Below are 16,880 nucleotides of genomic sequence, written 5' to 3' on the forward strand. Positions count from 1 at the left end.
ACGTCTTATTGGAGAGCGAGACACTACTACTAAATTAAAAATAACTACCCCTATCTGATTGGTTCCAGGGACAAGCAATCAAGTAAACACAAAATTAATCAATAATCATATGATCATAGGGAATATAAACTTATCTGGATTTGCTTCTGCGCAATATATATGTTGACTTTTGTTCTACATACACACATGTATTTCAGTATGTCTGTGTGTATGTCCTGCAGGTTGCTTGTCTCTTTAAACATATTTTTTTTCCTTGTTTACAGTGCTTAGTCCACTGATGGGGCTACCATGGGTAAATAAATAAATAAATATATATGGAAAGCAAGGTTTTGCCTCTTCTATCCTGGACTATGAGTACCGTACGTGCAGTCGAACGCGGTAGCTCGCTTTAATAGCCTATAGTGCGTCACGTGCACCTTGGCGAGTATGTATAAGTCGCCTTCTCGTCTTAAACAAGGCGCCTTGGCGAGTTTATACATGTCGCCTTCACGCCTTCTCGTCTTAAACAAGGCGCCTTTGACAGTTTGTACAAGTCGCCTTCTCACCTGTTCGTCTTAGACAAGGCGCCTTGGCGACTTTGTACAAGTCGCCATCTCGCCTTCTCGTCTCAGACAAGGCGCCTTGGCGACTTTGTACAAGTCGCCATCTCGCCTTCTCGTCTCAGACAAGGCGCCTTGACGAGCCGCCTTCCGGGTTATCTGGCTAGGACAATTAAGGCGACTTGGGGAGTTACACAAGTCGCCTTGTAGGTGGCAATTCAAGCTTCCGTACTCATGCATAGCCAAAATTGGCCGGCAGAGCAGAAAACAGCGCTTTTTTCTGCGGAAGTGGTTGAAAGGTCATCGTAAGCTCCGCCCCAAAATTACGTTTTGGATGTCAAAGCATTCACACGGCTGTTTCGCTCCGTCATTCCCGAATATCATCCCTGGAAAACACCTTGATACCGTCATTTGAATTGCGCATTTCAAATAATGCTATTTTGTATTCACACACTCAAACTGCGTCATTCAAATTATGCCATTTTGCATTTACACGCTCAAATCGCGTCATTCGAATGATCATTCGAATGACGCAGTTTGAGCGCGTGAATGCAAAATAGCGTAATTCGAAGTGCGCAATTCAAATGATTTCGAGGTGTTTTCCAGTGACGATATTCCAGAATGACGGAGCGAAACAGCCGTGTGAATGCTTTGACCTCCAAAACTCAATTCTGGGGGCGGAGGCTAATTAGGGTGACCTTTCAACCACTTCCGCAGAAAACCCGCTATTTTCTCCTCTGTTGGCAAATTTTAGCAATGCACGAGTGATTGACGGGGTACCAAACAGAAATCACACCTTTTCTTATGGTGCGAAACGGAAAGCCGCATAATTCCCGAATCCTCCTGAGCTGTGTGAACGGAAGATGATTCTAGCGTCATTACAATTCAGCATTACAATCAAGCATTCAAATGACGCGAAATGCGAGCGTGTGAAACCCCTCTCTCTTATTTAAGCTCAGGGTTTTATCGGATGACATCAAAGCATCTGGTAATATAAGTATCTTTTTTTTTTTAAATAAATCGTGACAGCGAACCACACTATTTAAAACCTAAACACGTATTTAACTCTATGCTGAGACCATAGAGTTAAATACGTACCTTGTGTGTGTGTGTGTGCGCGCGCGTAGACGCGTGTTTACGAGAGTGGGTATGATTACGTGCAGGGGGGGGGGGGGGGGTGTGTATTTGCGTGTGTTTTATTGTGTGTGAGGATTTTATAAGCGTGGGGTTTATGAAAATGACTTTCAGGTCTACAATTACATCATTGGAGCTAAGTCGACAAGAAGCCATTGAAACATTGAAGTGGAAACGATAATATTTATGTTTACAACAATATTCTCTTAAGAAAGCTTTTCTTCGTAGTGTCTTGTTCTTAATCATCATCCCTTCTTAATATAAGTAGTCTTTGAGGTTCTGCCGACACATTATTTGATGATCTTCGGTGGCATTATTAAAACATTTTCCCCTTTTATAACATGTTTTTATCGTCTTCTCTCAATTAAGATATAAAACAACAATGTAAGTTCATTGTTATCTTTTGTTTTATAACGTGTTTTATTGTCTTCTCTCAAATAGAATATAAAACAACAATATAAGTCTCATAAGCTAATCATACAATCACTGAAAGAAGTATCATCACAGAATTACAAAATTGTACAAGGATCATTGAGAATGAAAAACAAAGTGATAATGATAATTACGAACCTTTTTTTCAAAACAAATTGAAATTCAAAAGAAACTGAAATAATAAAGAAAACAAAAACGATAAAAATACCAGTTGGGATGGGTCCACCATCCCCTCGAGACCCTAACCCCTCCACTCTTAATCAAAACTAGCCTCCTTCTTCCTTTCCCTTTCCTTTTCAGGGGCCGCGGAACGGTTTTGAAAGAGGGGGGGGGCGGCTGACCATGCAAAAAATAATAATCAGATGGTCATTCACGTTTTCGTACACGGTTTTGGAAAAAAGGTGCTGGTGCTGAAGCCGCCGCATCCCTCCGTTTTCGCGGCCCCTGCTTTTTAAGTACATACCAGAAAAGATCTTTGGTTCAAAGGTAAATGATTATCGTTGTCCTGGGCCCTGTTGCATAGAAAATTATGTATTGATTTATGTCATGATTTATGTCATATAGCATAAATCATGACGTAAACAGAAATATTGACATAAATCCCGTTGCATAAAGCTTTATGTCATAGATCACGACATAAAATTGACATAATATCATATTTCACCTTTTCTCTTTCCTTTTCTTTTTTGGTCGTGAATTTTTATTTTATTATTATTATTATTATTTTCTTTTTGTTTGTGGCGGGGGGGGGGGGGTACAGTCCCCAAGCCCCTCATCTGTACGCCACTGCCTATCTATCCCACTCACATGACTTATGAAACTTAAGGCACGTAGGATTATTCTTACAAGCTTTTTTCCTTCATAAGTAGTAACATCTAAAAAATAGAATATTGTCTTGTTTCAAAGAGGCACTTGTTAACACATAAAAAGGGGACGTTTTTCAGGAAAAAAGGGACACAGAACACGTTCGTGAGGGGCACTTTTCTTGGGTAAAAAAGGGGCACTGATTCGAGACAGTGCACTTTATACAAGAAGGCAAAGGGGCACTTGCTCACATATAAAACGGGTCCTTTTCAGGTAAAAGGGGCACAGAACACGTTCGAGAGGGGGCATTTTTGTTAAAGATTGGCAATGATACGACAAATGGCACTTGAAAACAAAAACGATAAAAATACCAGTTGGGATGGGTCCACCATCCCCTCGAAACCCCCTGACCCCTCCACTCTCTTAATCAAAACTAGCCTCCTTCTTGTTTTTCCTTTCCTTTTCAGGGGCCGCGGAACGGTTTTGAAAGAGGGGGGGGGGGGCGGCTGACCATGCAAAAAATAATAATCAGATGGTCATTCACGTTTTCGTACACGGTTTTGGAAAAAAGGTGCTGGTGCTGAAGCCGCCGCATCCCTCCGTTTTCGCGGCCCCTGCTTTTTAAGTACATACCGGAAAAGATCTTTGGTTCAAAGGTAAATGATTATCGTGGTCCTGGGCCCTGTTGCATAGAAAATTATGTATTGATTTATGTCATGATTTATGTCACGATTTATGTCATATAGCATAAATCATGACGTAAACAGAAATATTGACATAAATCCCGTTGAATAAAGCTTTATGTCATAGATCACGACATAAAATTGACATAATATCATATTTCACCTTTTCTCTTTCCTTTTCTTTTTTTGGTCGTGAATTTTTATTATGTTATTATTATTATTATTTTCTTTTTGTTTGGGGGGGGGGTACAGTCCCCAAGCCCCTCATCTGTACGCCACTGCCTATCTATCCCACTCACATGACTTATGAAACTTAAGGCACGTAGGATTATTCTTACAAGCTTTTTTCCTTCATAAGTAGTAACATCTAAAAAATAGAATATTGTCTTGTTTCAAAGAGGCACTTGTTAACACATAAAAAGGGGACGTTTTTCAGGAAAAAAGGGACACAGAACACGTTCGTGAGGGGCACTTTTCTTGGGTAAAAAAGGGGCACTGATTCGAGACAGTGCACTTTATACAAGAAGGCAAAGGGGCACTTGCTCACATATAAAACGGGTCCTTCTCGGGTAAAAGGGGCACAGAACACGTTCGAGAGGGGGCATTTTTTGTTAAAGATTGGCAATGATACGAGAAATGGCACTTGAAAACAAAAACGATAAAAATACCAGTTGGGATGGGTCCACCATCCCCTCGAAACCCCCTGACCCCTCCACTCTTTTAATAAGAACTAGCTTCCTTCTTCTTTTTCCTCTCCTTTTCAGGGACCGCGGAACGGTTTTGAAAGGGGGCGGCTGACCATGCAAACAAATCATAATCAGATGGTCATTCACGTTTTCGTATTCAAATTCAGAAAAAAGGTGCTGGTGCTGAAGCCCACACAGCCCTCTGTTTTCGCGGCCCCTTCTTTTTAAGTACATACCGGAAAAGATCTTTGGTTCAAAGGTAAATGATTATCGTGGTCCTGGGCCCTGTTGCATAGAAAATTATGTCTTGATTTATGTCATGCTTTATGTCACGATTTATGTCATATAGCATAAATCATGACGTAAACAGAAATATTGACATAAATCCCGTTGCATAAAGCTTTATGTCATAAATCACGACATAAACGGCGGCTTTCCGCAAGAAGGGACTTATTAAAAGGGTACTTTTACGATGATATTTTTAATTATGCCCTTTGTAATTTGATGATATTTTGAGTTTGGCTATCGAGTTTCGAAATAATTTTTGTGTCATTGGATAGCCTATAGTTTATTCTTTAATATTTGAAAAATATAATACTCGTAAATATTTATATTAAGAAATAAGCAGAGCTAGGCCTAAGCATAATAGTTAGTGTCCTTGCTTATTTGAGGATAGGATATTATAATTGATATCAACGTACATATTTTTCAAGCACCACCCCTCCCTCCCCAAACAGTGATAATAACTTTGACTTTCAGTCTAGAATCGCCCCATGCTTAATTTAAGGCCTGGTCGCACCGCCCGAGCGTTGTTGGAGCGGTCGTGGAGCGGTAGCGAGAGAGGGTCGAATTTCGACAACGCTCGTCACCGCTCACAAAATTGGGGAAAAATCTAAAACATGGGCGTTGCCTTAGCGGTGCACCGCTGAAGCCAGCGTAGCTTTAGCGTTGGTTTAACGGTGGCGAGCGGTCGCGAGCGTTGGTTTAGTGGTGACTCGAGCGTTGATAGAGCGGAGTTCTGCGCATGCGGGCGTCGCACAGTGGGCCAGAATGAGTTGAAAGTGCGCCAAAATTATTTTCCGTGTTATATATTTACTTTAACATGTAGATTAAGAGTAATTTTGGGCGAAGAATCGACTGAACATAATTTAAAGCCCACATGACATCACTTTGATACCAAATTTTGATTGGCTGCTTAAAACCTATCTGTGAAAAGAAAAATTACGCTAAACAATGTGAAGTATACAAACTTTGTGTTATGTGTTACTTTAAGATTGATCAGAGTGAATGTTGGTTTATGCTTCTCACATGCCTAAAAAGTGTGTATGAGATCCTGAAAATAATTTCATGGGATCAAAATGATCATTAGATTAAAAAAATACTTAGCGAGCGGTGATGATTTTTTCTCTCCGCTCCACGACCGCTCCAAAAACGCTCGGGCGGTGTGACCAGGCCTTTAGATGTGATTAAACAAGAAATTTGGTACACACATTGGGTGATTTCAAGTCCGGTGTTGGCGTTGGTGTCGGAATTTGGATTGCTTCCCCCAGCTCCAAAACCTATTTTGTGTGTCAGAAATCATGTTGCCATGGTAACGGCATATTATATGCCAACAATTGGATAACAGGATAACAAACTTTCAGTTTTAATTACTTCATCAATTTTCAACAAATTCTCATGAAATTTGGTCTTTCGATTACTTGTAATCCATCCAAATCATGTCAGCTATTTTTTTTACATCATGTTTTTATTGTCTTTTTTATTGTTTTTGGTATCCTTTCTTCAAATTGTTTTTGCTCACTCATGCGTGAATGGGGAATAATCTAATTAATATCAGATGAAAGAGGAGATTCTAAGCTTTACATTGATAGGTCATTTGTCTATTGTATTTGTGATTAAGTTATGATAAATCATCGCTTAATCTCGGTTTCGTTTTTTCTGGGACGCACTGTATATACATATTCCTACAAACATATAGAAATATATACATGTATATATATTTGGGGAAGTTAAAAAAAATAACAAAGAAGAAAACATAACCAAAACACAAAAGTAAACCTAAGAAAAAACAAAACCCAGAAGCAAGACAAAAAACACAAAGGCCCCTGTATCAAACCCATTGTATGTTAGTGCCCCCCCCTGCCCTCTACCCATCCCCTTCCCCGTTACAACCTTCCCATTTACTAGTCTAAAGGGCGGAATACCTCTCTTATCTACACTGTTAAAAAAACGATTTTACAGAAAAAAGAAGATTTTGAAGGAAACGATAACAGAATCATTCTGTAAATTCATAAAACATGAATTTTTCTGCAATTTAACAGAATAGGTCTGTTTAAAAGGGGAAAAGTGTGTTTTATTAAAGGAAATTTGTAAGATTCCATACACCAAATACCAATTTCCTGTAAGATTACGCAATCTGGTCAGATCACAGGTGTCTCGAGACTCTGCTGCAGGAACTTCTCTTATTCTAAGGATAAATAAGCAGTGTAAATGGTAAGAAAGAAAAATATAAACATATATAAACATATAAATTAGTATTCATGTAATAGTGCTATACATATATATATATATATATAGGGGAAGGCGGGGTAAGTTGAGCATAGGGGCAAGTTGAGCCACCACCCCCAGTCCGATAATGAATGAGTTAGACATTGTGGTGGTGTCATGTATTGATGACCCATTCTACACCACCACATCGTTTTCAACTTTGAAACAAAAAGTACTTTTTTAGAGGGAAAAATACAGATTTCAGCCAAAAAAGTAAAAAAGGGTGTGAAATAGATAGGTGCTTTTTACACACATACGTCTTTAAATATAATAAAGAAATACGTTGTTAGTCCAGGGTCCCATAACACAATGGTTAGAAATTAATCGTACGCTTGATTTTCACGATTGATTGTACATTGTAGTCAATGGAATCAATCGTAGAAAAACGTTCTACGATCATTGCTAAGCTTTGTGTTACGGGCCCCAGGTATGGATCTTCATTCTTGTCATAGTCTTCTACATGATGGATGCGTAAGAAATGTGTGGGTGCGAAATTATCGCATTAAGTTCGGAATGGGGTAAGTTGAGCCAGACAACATGGGTCATGTTGAGCCATGGTATTTATTATGGTTATTTTCATAAAAAACAAACCTTAAAAGGCCATCGATATGCAGGCATAATGGAGCAAATTTACATAACTGATCTTTTCCTTTTAGAGGATGTTTGTATTTATAGAGAATTGGCAAGTGAAAAGACTTAAAATAAAAATTTGACATGCCGGTTCTTCCCCCATACATTTTGTACAAAGTTTTTTGTGCCTCAACTTACCCCAGAAGGTGGCTCAACTTACCCCACAGATGGGGCGAGTTGAGCCATTTGACATCTCTTTTTTCAAAGGTGACAATGACTTTCAGTGTGGGGGTAGAAAGTTATATAAAGGTGAAAAATATTTCAGAAGAATTAAATTTTAAGGCAAGGTACTTATTTCTACAAGATTATTAATCATATCAATTCAAACATGCAAAAAGCAAAAAGTGTCACAACTTACCCCGCCTTCCCCTACAGAAAGCTATACTATAGAAAGCCATCGACTTCATGATTATAATCTAAGAGAAATATGAACTTCGACTACGGAACACAAAACCGGGACACAAAATAACGTCCCGATTATCGGAAACAATGTCAATGGTGCAAGCACGAGCGATCACCATATTCAGAGAACTATTTGAAGTGATGTAGTTGACTTTTCATAGTTGAGAGTGATGGAATCGATTGTAAATTTATGTGAAACTGGGCCCGGGTTTTCTACTCCATTGCTTTATTTAACTTAGTAATACAGGTACTTAGATTCAGGAATAATTACCATGAGTTTAGAGGTTATAGGCCTACTTCATTTATAAATTCTAGATATTATTCAATGTTTGGTGAATGATAGTAACATGACTTTAGAATTCATGTGATGATAATAAAGAGATCATATCTTGTGAAAGCAAAAATGTCATGCAGATATAGGACAGAAATTTTAAGGAAAACATCTTCATCAGCAATAGGCCTAGATTTATGAATATTAGAATAAAATGATTGGTCATGAATGAGTAATTGTAAAATAGTCACAATTTTCCAACAACTTCATTAATGCGCTATATAAAAGGAAGAGAGCAATGATATAGAGAAAGAGAGGCAGAGGGGGGGGGGGGGGAGAAGGGGGAGGGTATGGGAATCTCCAGTGAAAATGAAAGAGCTCAAGGAGAAGATGAAGCTAAGAGCATGTAGAGTCAGTATAAAAAAAAATCCGATTTCATTATTTTTGTTCAATATCGAGTGGAGTCACTGTTAATTTGTTGTCAATCACATTATTGTAATCCTTACGTAAGTCATTAGTTTCAAATTAGGCTCTGACAAATATATATGAAGGGCGACTTCACAAAGAAAAAAAAATCCAAATAATAGAGCGGCATTGTCGTCAATACTCCCCCAACACAGTCGTTAAAAAGATTTACAGCAATAATTGCATCCTATGGGGATTATTATCAATCTATCCCCAGCGATTTATTCTAATTCCACTTGATTCATATTTCCAAAGATTTAGTTTGTCTGAGTCAGAAAGTGATCGAACGTTATCTATGTTTATTTGCCTTTGATAATTGTAATAATTCATCCCAGTGATCAATGACCTCTTTTCTCTTTCAGAGCAATAGGGGACTTTACTTTTTTGTATATTTTCGTTCCAATGATGACATATAAACTCGACTGATCAATGATTTTTATTCTCATCAGGGAGTGATGTAATAAGAAATTCCGTATGTTTTTTTCCAGGAAACCCCTTACTGCGATCTAAAATTGCTTGCAACAGATTTAAACGATTAAAACCAGAAATAAGGGATTCTCTTGTTTCATATTTAGCTTTTCGTATAAAAAAAATTAAGCTGCTTATCTACCTCACTCACAAGACTCATGAAACTTCAGGCACGTAGGATTATTCTTACAATTGTTTTCCTTCATAAATAGTACCATCTAAAAATGAGAATATTGTTTTCTTGTTTGAAAGGGGCACTTGTTAACTCATAAAACGGGTCCTTTTTAGGAAAAAGGGATACAGAACTAGCTCAAGAGGGGCACTTTTATTGGGTAAAAACGGGCACTGATACGTGAAAGGGTACCTATAGGAAGGCGAAAGGGCACTTGCTAACGGCATAAAACGGGTCCTTCTTAGTTATGAAAGGGTGCACAGAACACGTTCGAGAGGGGGAATTTTTTTGTTAAAGATTGGCAATAATACGAGAAATGGCACTTGGTAACGGCATAAAACGGGTTCTTCTCAGGTGAAAAGGGCACAGAACACGTTCGAGAGGGGAAATTTTTGTTTAAAAATTGGCACTTATACAAGAAATGGCACTTGGTAACACCTAAAACGATTCCCCCTCAGGTGACAAGGGCACAGTACACGTTCATGAGGGGGCATTTTCATTGCGTAAAAGGGAACTTTTTAGTGCTTCAAAAAGTGGAGGGGGAACTGTCCCCCGCCCCCCAGGATCGCCGCCCCTGATATTTTAATCATGTAGTATTATGGCATTTTGTCCTTCAGATATTCCTGCTGTATGCAATCGGATGCAACGTATAAATGACATATTTTCAATTTCAAATTTAGCCCAATTTATATTTCTGTTTCGTATCTGGCATTACTTGTGATTCTCTGACCTGGGAAGATATTTCTACTAATTTCTACTATCTGTCCGTCTGGATTAATACAGAATTTAGGTTGAATTTTTAAACTTTTAGTGGAATGTTAGTAATTATCAATCATACGCAAAATTTCAACTCACTTCATACCTCAAAATTGTTTGCATAGCTTGAACATACATGGTGACAAAGTACACCCCTAACGTACCACTCTTGATCTAGAGAAATAGTAAAACCACCGTATACCGTTCCTATGTGGTATAAAGCTTTCATACTACCACCCTGGTGTCTGAACAAAAATTTCCTTTCTAAATTCCACTGTATAGATGTTGGCAATTATCCTGTTATAAACATGGCCTATTAAAGAATAACTATTCACTAGAACTTGCCCCTGGCAACTTTGTTAACGACACACCGGCATGATTTATTCAAGTGTTTTATTGTACAGTTCATATTTTTGCGAATTGTCTAATTTTCACTTTCTGGTCTTTCTAGTCTAGCAGCCGACATTGGCCGTATTCTGAAGTCGGGTTTAACTTAAACTCAGGTTTAAAGTTGTGGTTTAAGTATGGACAGCCAATTATTACATAATCATACTTTCAGCTTATTCGGCTCTCAAATCATTCATAATTGTGTAGGAAGTATAAATAGATGATCGTCTTCACCATCTATGTATCAGGAAAGAGCACAGTAAACATAAGAAACAAACAACTTAATAAAAATGTTGATACTTTTGGCTTCCCATACTTAAACCAAAACTTTAAACCTGAGTTTAAGTTAAACCCGACTTCAGAATACGGGCCACTGAATACAGTTTTGAGTTATGTGACGTAAAGCTTTTCGTAAAGGACGCAAGGTTTGGACATGTTCTTGGGTATCCCAATCCCAATCATTCTTATTCCCGTCAACCGATGTTCGAATCTGGGCTTGGGGACCATACCTCCTCCCCAAAAAAAAGTTTGATGAAACGAAGAAAGGGAGAAAAGGGAAGGACTGGGAAACGGTGAAATATTTTACTATTGTCTGATTATTATGACAACATATATACGAATAAAGAGGTTTTTGTATTAAAAGGGTCAACAAATTTTGATCTCTCGCTAAAATGATCTAAAGGATCTAAACATTTTGCTCCATTGGCCAAATCTGGCCCCTCAAAATGTTTGGTTCATTACGCTACTGCTTCCTGAGGCCAAGGTCAAAGGCAAAGGATTTAATAATAATAATAATAATAATAGGCATTTATAGCGCCATCTATCTAGAAATATTCTATTCCGAGGTGCGTTGTTATTATTATTATTACCCCGGCTTTAGCTCGAGCTGCCTCTCAGCGCTCATGCATTCAAGGAATTAATCCTGCCGGGTTCCCATTTCACCTCACCTGGGTCGAGTGCAGCACAATTTTGATAAATTTCTTGCTGAAGGAAATTACGCCATGGCTGGGATTCGAACCCACGACCGTACACGATTTCAGACCGTAGACCAAGGATTTGATGTCCGAGGTCATGAGTAAAGGCTGAAGTCTGACAGTCAGAGGTCGGGGACAAGGCCCAAGACTGACTTCATGGGGCCAAGGCAGCAAGATCAAGTGTCCGAGACCAAGGACCTCAAACCTCCTGAATTAAGGCCTGGGGCCCGTTGCAGAAAGAGTTGCAATCATTCGCAACTCTAAAAATCATACATAACTTTATTTTCAACCAATCAACTGCGCGCATTTGGGACTTGCGATTGATTATTTGACTTGCGTTTAAACGCAACTATTTCTGCAACGGACCACAGGTCAAGTACAGATCCTTAGCCTCGAGGCAGGCCTGGATTAGATAGTAGTCTTACGGTTTAATCTTACCTCTGACTTTCTCTTTTCAGGTCTGTTCTATGTTGTTATCTACCGGGGTGTACTCTTCGAACACCGTGCTACATCGTTTATGCTTTCTATGTATTCAAAGTTACCATTTTGATGTATGACTTTCTGACATCAAAACGGAACAAATATATCAAATATCCAATATCAGATAGTACTCTGCAACTATTAGGGATGGGGAGGTGAGAATTTATTCCTGACTACTGACCATGCTATCAATCAATTTCATGTGCGAAACTCATTTCATTTTACTTGATCGTGATAACTGTTTCCTTACAGGAACTCATCTAAAAAAATGGCGCTTTGATGACGGGATTGAGGGTAATGAGCAGAAGATGTCTACCCAAGGGCCCGTTTCCTGAACTCGGATTTAATTTTGACTTTGGTCTAAAGTTGTGGCTTAACTATGGCGAGCCAATTGTGGCAAAAAATCTCTGTAAAAAAATGTCCAATTTATGAACTCATTTGACAATCAAATAATTTATCATTTTCTGTGATTGGTAACTGAAGTATTTGAATTCACCATGAAAGCAAGAGGAAACAAAATAGTACACATAATATAACATGATATTAACAAATATTGGGATTTGGGGCTTCCAATTAATTTAGCACAAAGTTAGACCGGGTCTGATTCAAATCGGACTTCGGAATAAGGGGTACGGGGTACAGTGAGCACATGCAACCATTTTCCCTATGTTGTGTGTGACCTTTAAGAATTTATTCTGATTAAGTCTTCAATCCATATTATTTTGCCTCGTCAGACTTTAGGAGGGGGGGGGGGGTAATTGTGAACTCACGGTGGTAATGTCATGTCAACCCTTTACCCAAGCTTATTACAAGGATGTAAATGATATTTTGATGAGAGAACTTGGGCCTTCGCCGTATATAAAAAAGTGTCGTACGATTATGAAGCCTGATACTTCGCTTAAAATGTTATGGCATTATCTGCATGGAGTGATAAATATAATAAACCAAAAACATATCCCCATTATTATGGAGCACAAGACCTAAGAGAGATAAGACAGCTCAGTGATTAATTGGTGGTCAACAATATCCATCAAAGATGTTTCGGTATCGGGTTTTATTATGAAGGTGATATGGTGATAGTAGAAAGGATATAATGATGATAGTGATGAAATCAGTCAATAGATCTAAGAAAAAGGATTTTATTATGGTTATGATGTTGTTGTCGATGGTGTTGTTGCTGTTTTTGAGGATGTTGATCGTTGATGATAATGGTGCTGGTGACGATGATGATAATGATAACGATGATGAAAGTGATAATAATGATGATAATGATTATATCAATCATTAGGTATTTGAGAAAGGATATGTTGATTATGATAATGATTTGTTGTCGATGCTGCTGCTGCTGATAATGATGCTTACGATGATGGTTATAATGATGATGATGATGCTGGTGTTGCTGTTTCTGCTCATAATAATGGTGAACGTGGTGGTGATGATGACAATGATAAGTTATCAATATGATATATCACAAAATATGGATATAAGGCCAAAAATAATAACGATGCTATCGAAGTGCTATTGAGTTGTTCAAAACGCAAGCATTGGTCCTGTTGTTGAATGCACTAAGGGTTATTTACATCGAAAGATGCTCACCAAAATCAATTCAAACCCGAAACCCGTTTTTATCATACGCTGAATCAAACATCATGGTTCCCAGAGTCATGGAAAATCCTGGAAAAATTTGTGGTCATGGAAAGTCAGAGAAAAATCAGGGAACTTGGAAAATTTGTGAAAAGTCATGGAATTGCATTTACCTCTTGGCTATGGCAGCTTTCCAGTTTGTCGCGTCTTGCAACTCTCATACTGTGATCATACTCCGCTTTTATAATTGGTGTTCATGATTTCCATTTTTCCCAGTTCTGTGACATCCCGAATTCTGAATAACTCCCGGGACGTCACGGGGAGTCATGGAAAGCATCAATTTAGTCATTGAAAAGTCATGGAATTCTGTTTTCAAATTTCTGTGGGAACCCTAAACATGTACAAACAAAGCACTAAATAATAATTCTTCTTATTACAGCTTTTTGTGATAGTAGGCCTATGACTTCGAACGAGAAATAAAAGATGATCACTGTCCTCATTAGCATCATTAATTGTTTCCAAATAGTGAGTACATTAGAATGGAAACTAGAGCTAGGTTTCAAGTAAAAATTTATAATTGACAAAAATTGTCATATTTAATGATTATTAAGACCTTCGTCCGAGGCTAAATTAATTATTAAAAAATATGACTGAGAGGATATATTCTTCGACTTTAAATAAATCGTGTGTATCGAATTTCGAAAAGTAAATAAGCCGACATAATGTCCATTCAGTTACTTTATTCGATTTGCCTTGTTTGGTTTAATGTAGGCTTCATGTTAACAATATTTGTAGGGCTGCTGCAATTTGGTTACACAAAATTTGGAAAATTAGAAAATATCTTGATAGGAAAACAACAGAAAAGTTAGTACATGCCTTCATCTTAAGTCACTTAGATAATAATAATAGTTTATTATTGGGAATACAGGAATCACTTCTCAATAGATTACAACATATCCAAAATTCTGCTGCAAGACTTATAACTCGAAAAGGAAAGTTTAAACACATCACCCCTATCTTATCTGACCTTCATTGGCTACCCATTCGATCAAGGATCAAATATAAGCTTCTCATATTAACATTCAAATGTATTCATGGTATTGCCCCTGCTTATCCTCAAGAACTTGTCCAAATTACTGCAATTTGCTTTTGAATATATTGTAATACAGCCAGAGAAATGTTACGTTTGAAATTTAATGATGTTGAACTCTTTTGTTTTGCGATGACGAGCAGTTTGACGAGTATATTCGTCCAGGGTTTGGCATTTGCACAACCTAAAATTCTCCCGGCCTCGACCGGCCTTGACCCGATGATTTCGTCCTAGGCCGAGGACAAGGTCAAGAATTAACCTCAGTTCTCGAGGACGAGGTCGAGGACGATTTTGCGGCCCACAACACTGATAAATGAATTATTCGTTCATTCTTGTATGTATTTTTCTATTCATACATTAATTCATTCATTAATCTATCCATCCATCCATCTATCCATCCGGCGCTGAAATTTCCTCGAACTCTGAGAAATGGGTACCTCTACATTGATTTAAAAAAAATTAATTAGAATTTTTATCATTTTTTTTTATACCTGAAATACTGAACTTGCTCAGTGTTACTTATCTGATATCGTTCTTTTTTTTAAGAAAAGGGGCAATATCGATTAAGTTTAGCACAGAGTATAACATTCTTTTTTTAAGTAATATTTTATTTCTCTCCAAGAAACAAACAAACATATATTATGATACAATAAACAAAACATTTTAATTTTTCATATAAAAAGAAATACATCATTGATAATTGTTTAAACATAATGAACATGCAACATAATTTAACTAAAGGTCTGAGAGAAGTTTAATCTGTCTTCGAAACACGTACATCCTCACACACACCACCCACACCCGCACAACCCCCCACACACACACACCCTCCGAAGTACACATTCCCCTGTACTATCATCAATCCATGACATCCGTGCCTGCCTCGCCATCTCTATTGGTGATAATTTCCAATTTTCTGAGATGGTGCACTAAAGTCCCCCTCTCTTCTGCTAGTTTTTCTCCTCATGTTCATTTTCTATAATGTTTGTTTTATTTCTTGAGGTGAGGGAAGTTTATTTCTATTCCTACTATAAACAAAGATCATGTATTTGATTAGCAGTATTATATGATTAACCAACTGCTCCTTCCCTACATTAGGCATCTTTATATACCAATGTGAATTCCTTCCCAATTCTGTATTAAAAATCGATATTTGATGTCGTTCCCTAGCCTCTCTCGAGAGGAAACTTCAGAAATTGTCAACTTCACTCACAACTTCATCCCTCTTAATTTGTTTGGCTTGTATACGCCTCTGCTGGATATGAAAGCTCATGTATACAAGGAAGTAAAAGTAAAATAAAATACATTTTCAAGTGGAAGTTAATGTAAACATTGTGCGTTTGTTTCGCATGTAGGATTGGTTTCAAGGGAAATGGCCATTTTACGGATTAAATATCGCTTGCCACGTATATGCAACACTGGTCACTGAAGGATTTAGGCTTGGATTTAGCGTGTCCATAAGTTGTATTTACATTGGAATAAAACTACATAGAATGGGATATATGGGATTATATGCATTGCTTCTCCTTAATATGGCCTTCTTCTCTAGTAAGTATACCTCTTATGATAGGCATATGATGTTCCTGTTTTTTTTTTCAACAACATGACCGAACGAATATCAGAGGGATTGTCCCTCTGATAACACATGGTTATTTACTGCATAATCAATTAAGGCTAAAGAGTAATGTAATAATGCTAACAGAAATACTTGTATGAATTGACTTGTATAATTATACTAATGAAGGTATTAAAATGCTGTCATAACACATTTCTTAAAACTAAACAAGGTAACAAAAATGGGACACGGCTGCAACGCATGAACAATCGTTTTCAACTATCATTAACAATAAATTACATCCAACAATTGTCATAATACACGATTTTTGAATATTATCATAATGCACACATAATGTACATTTAAATAAATTACCTTATATTTCATTACCACAAAATTGTGGTTTATTAAACCCGGAGAAGGTAGACCTTTTGTATAAATACTTAACCAGATAATTTGAGAAATGTGTTTATATAAAGTTTTCATCATGAGGATCAGGGGCAGATCCAGGATTTTCAAAATGGGCATTCTTTCCAGAAAAAAAAATTGACAAGCAAAAAAAAAAAAAAAAAATCTTCACTTGAATATGCACGACACTTTTCACAATTTTTTTTTGACTCTCGAAAGCGGGGCACCGGCTGGATATGCCTTCCCGATTTGCCACTAATGAAGAGGCTAATAGAAAAGATGAACAAACAAAACATGTGTTAATCAATCAGCCTCTTTATGAATTTCTTTGCAAAGATTTTGAATTTAGAGTGTTATCCCACTTACAAATAGAATATTCTGAAGACAATTTACTGATATAGCAACCAGGTTGT

This window comes from Lytechinus pictus, chromosome 1 (genome assembly GCF_037042905.1).
Source record: "Lytechinus pictus isolate F3 Inbred chromosome 1, Lp3.0, whole genome shotgun sequence".
Taxonomy (NCBI): Eukaryota; Metazoa; Echinodermata; class Echinoidea; order Temnopleuroida; family Toxopneustidae; genus Lytechinus; species Lytechinus pictus.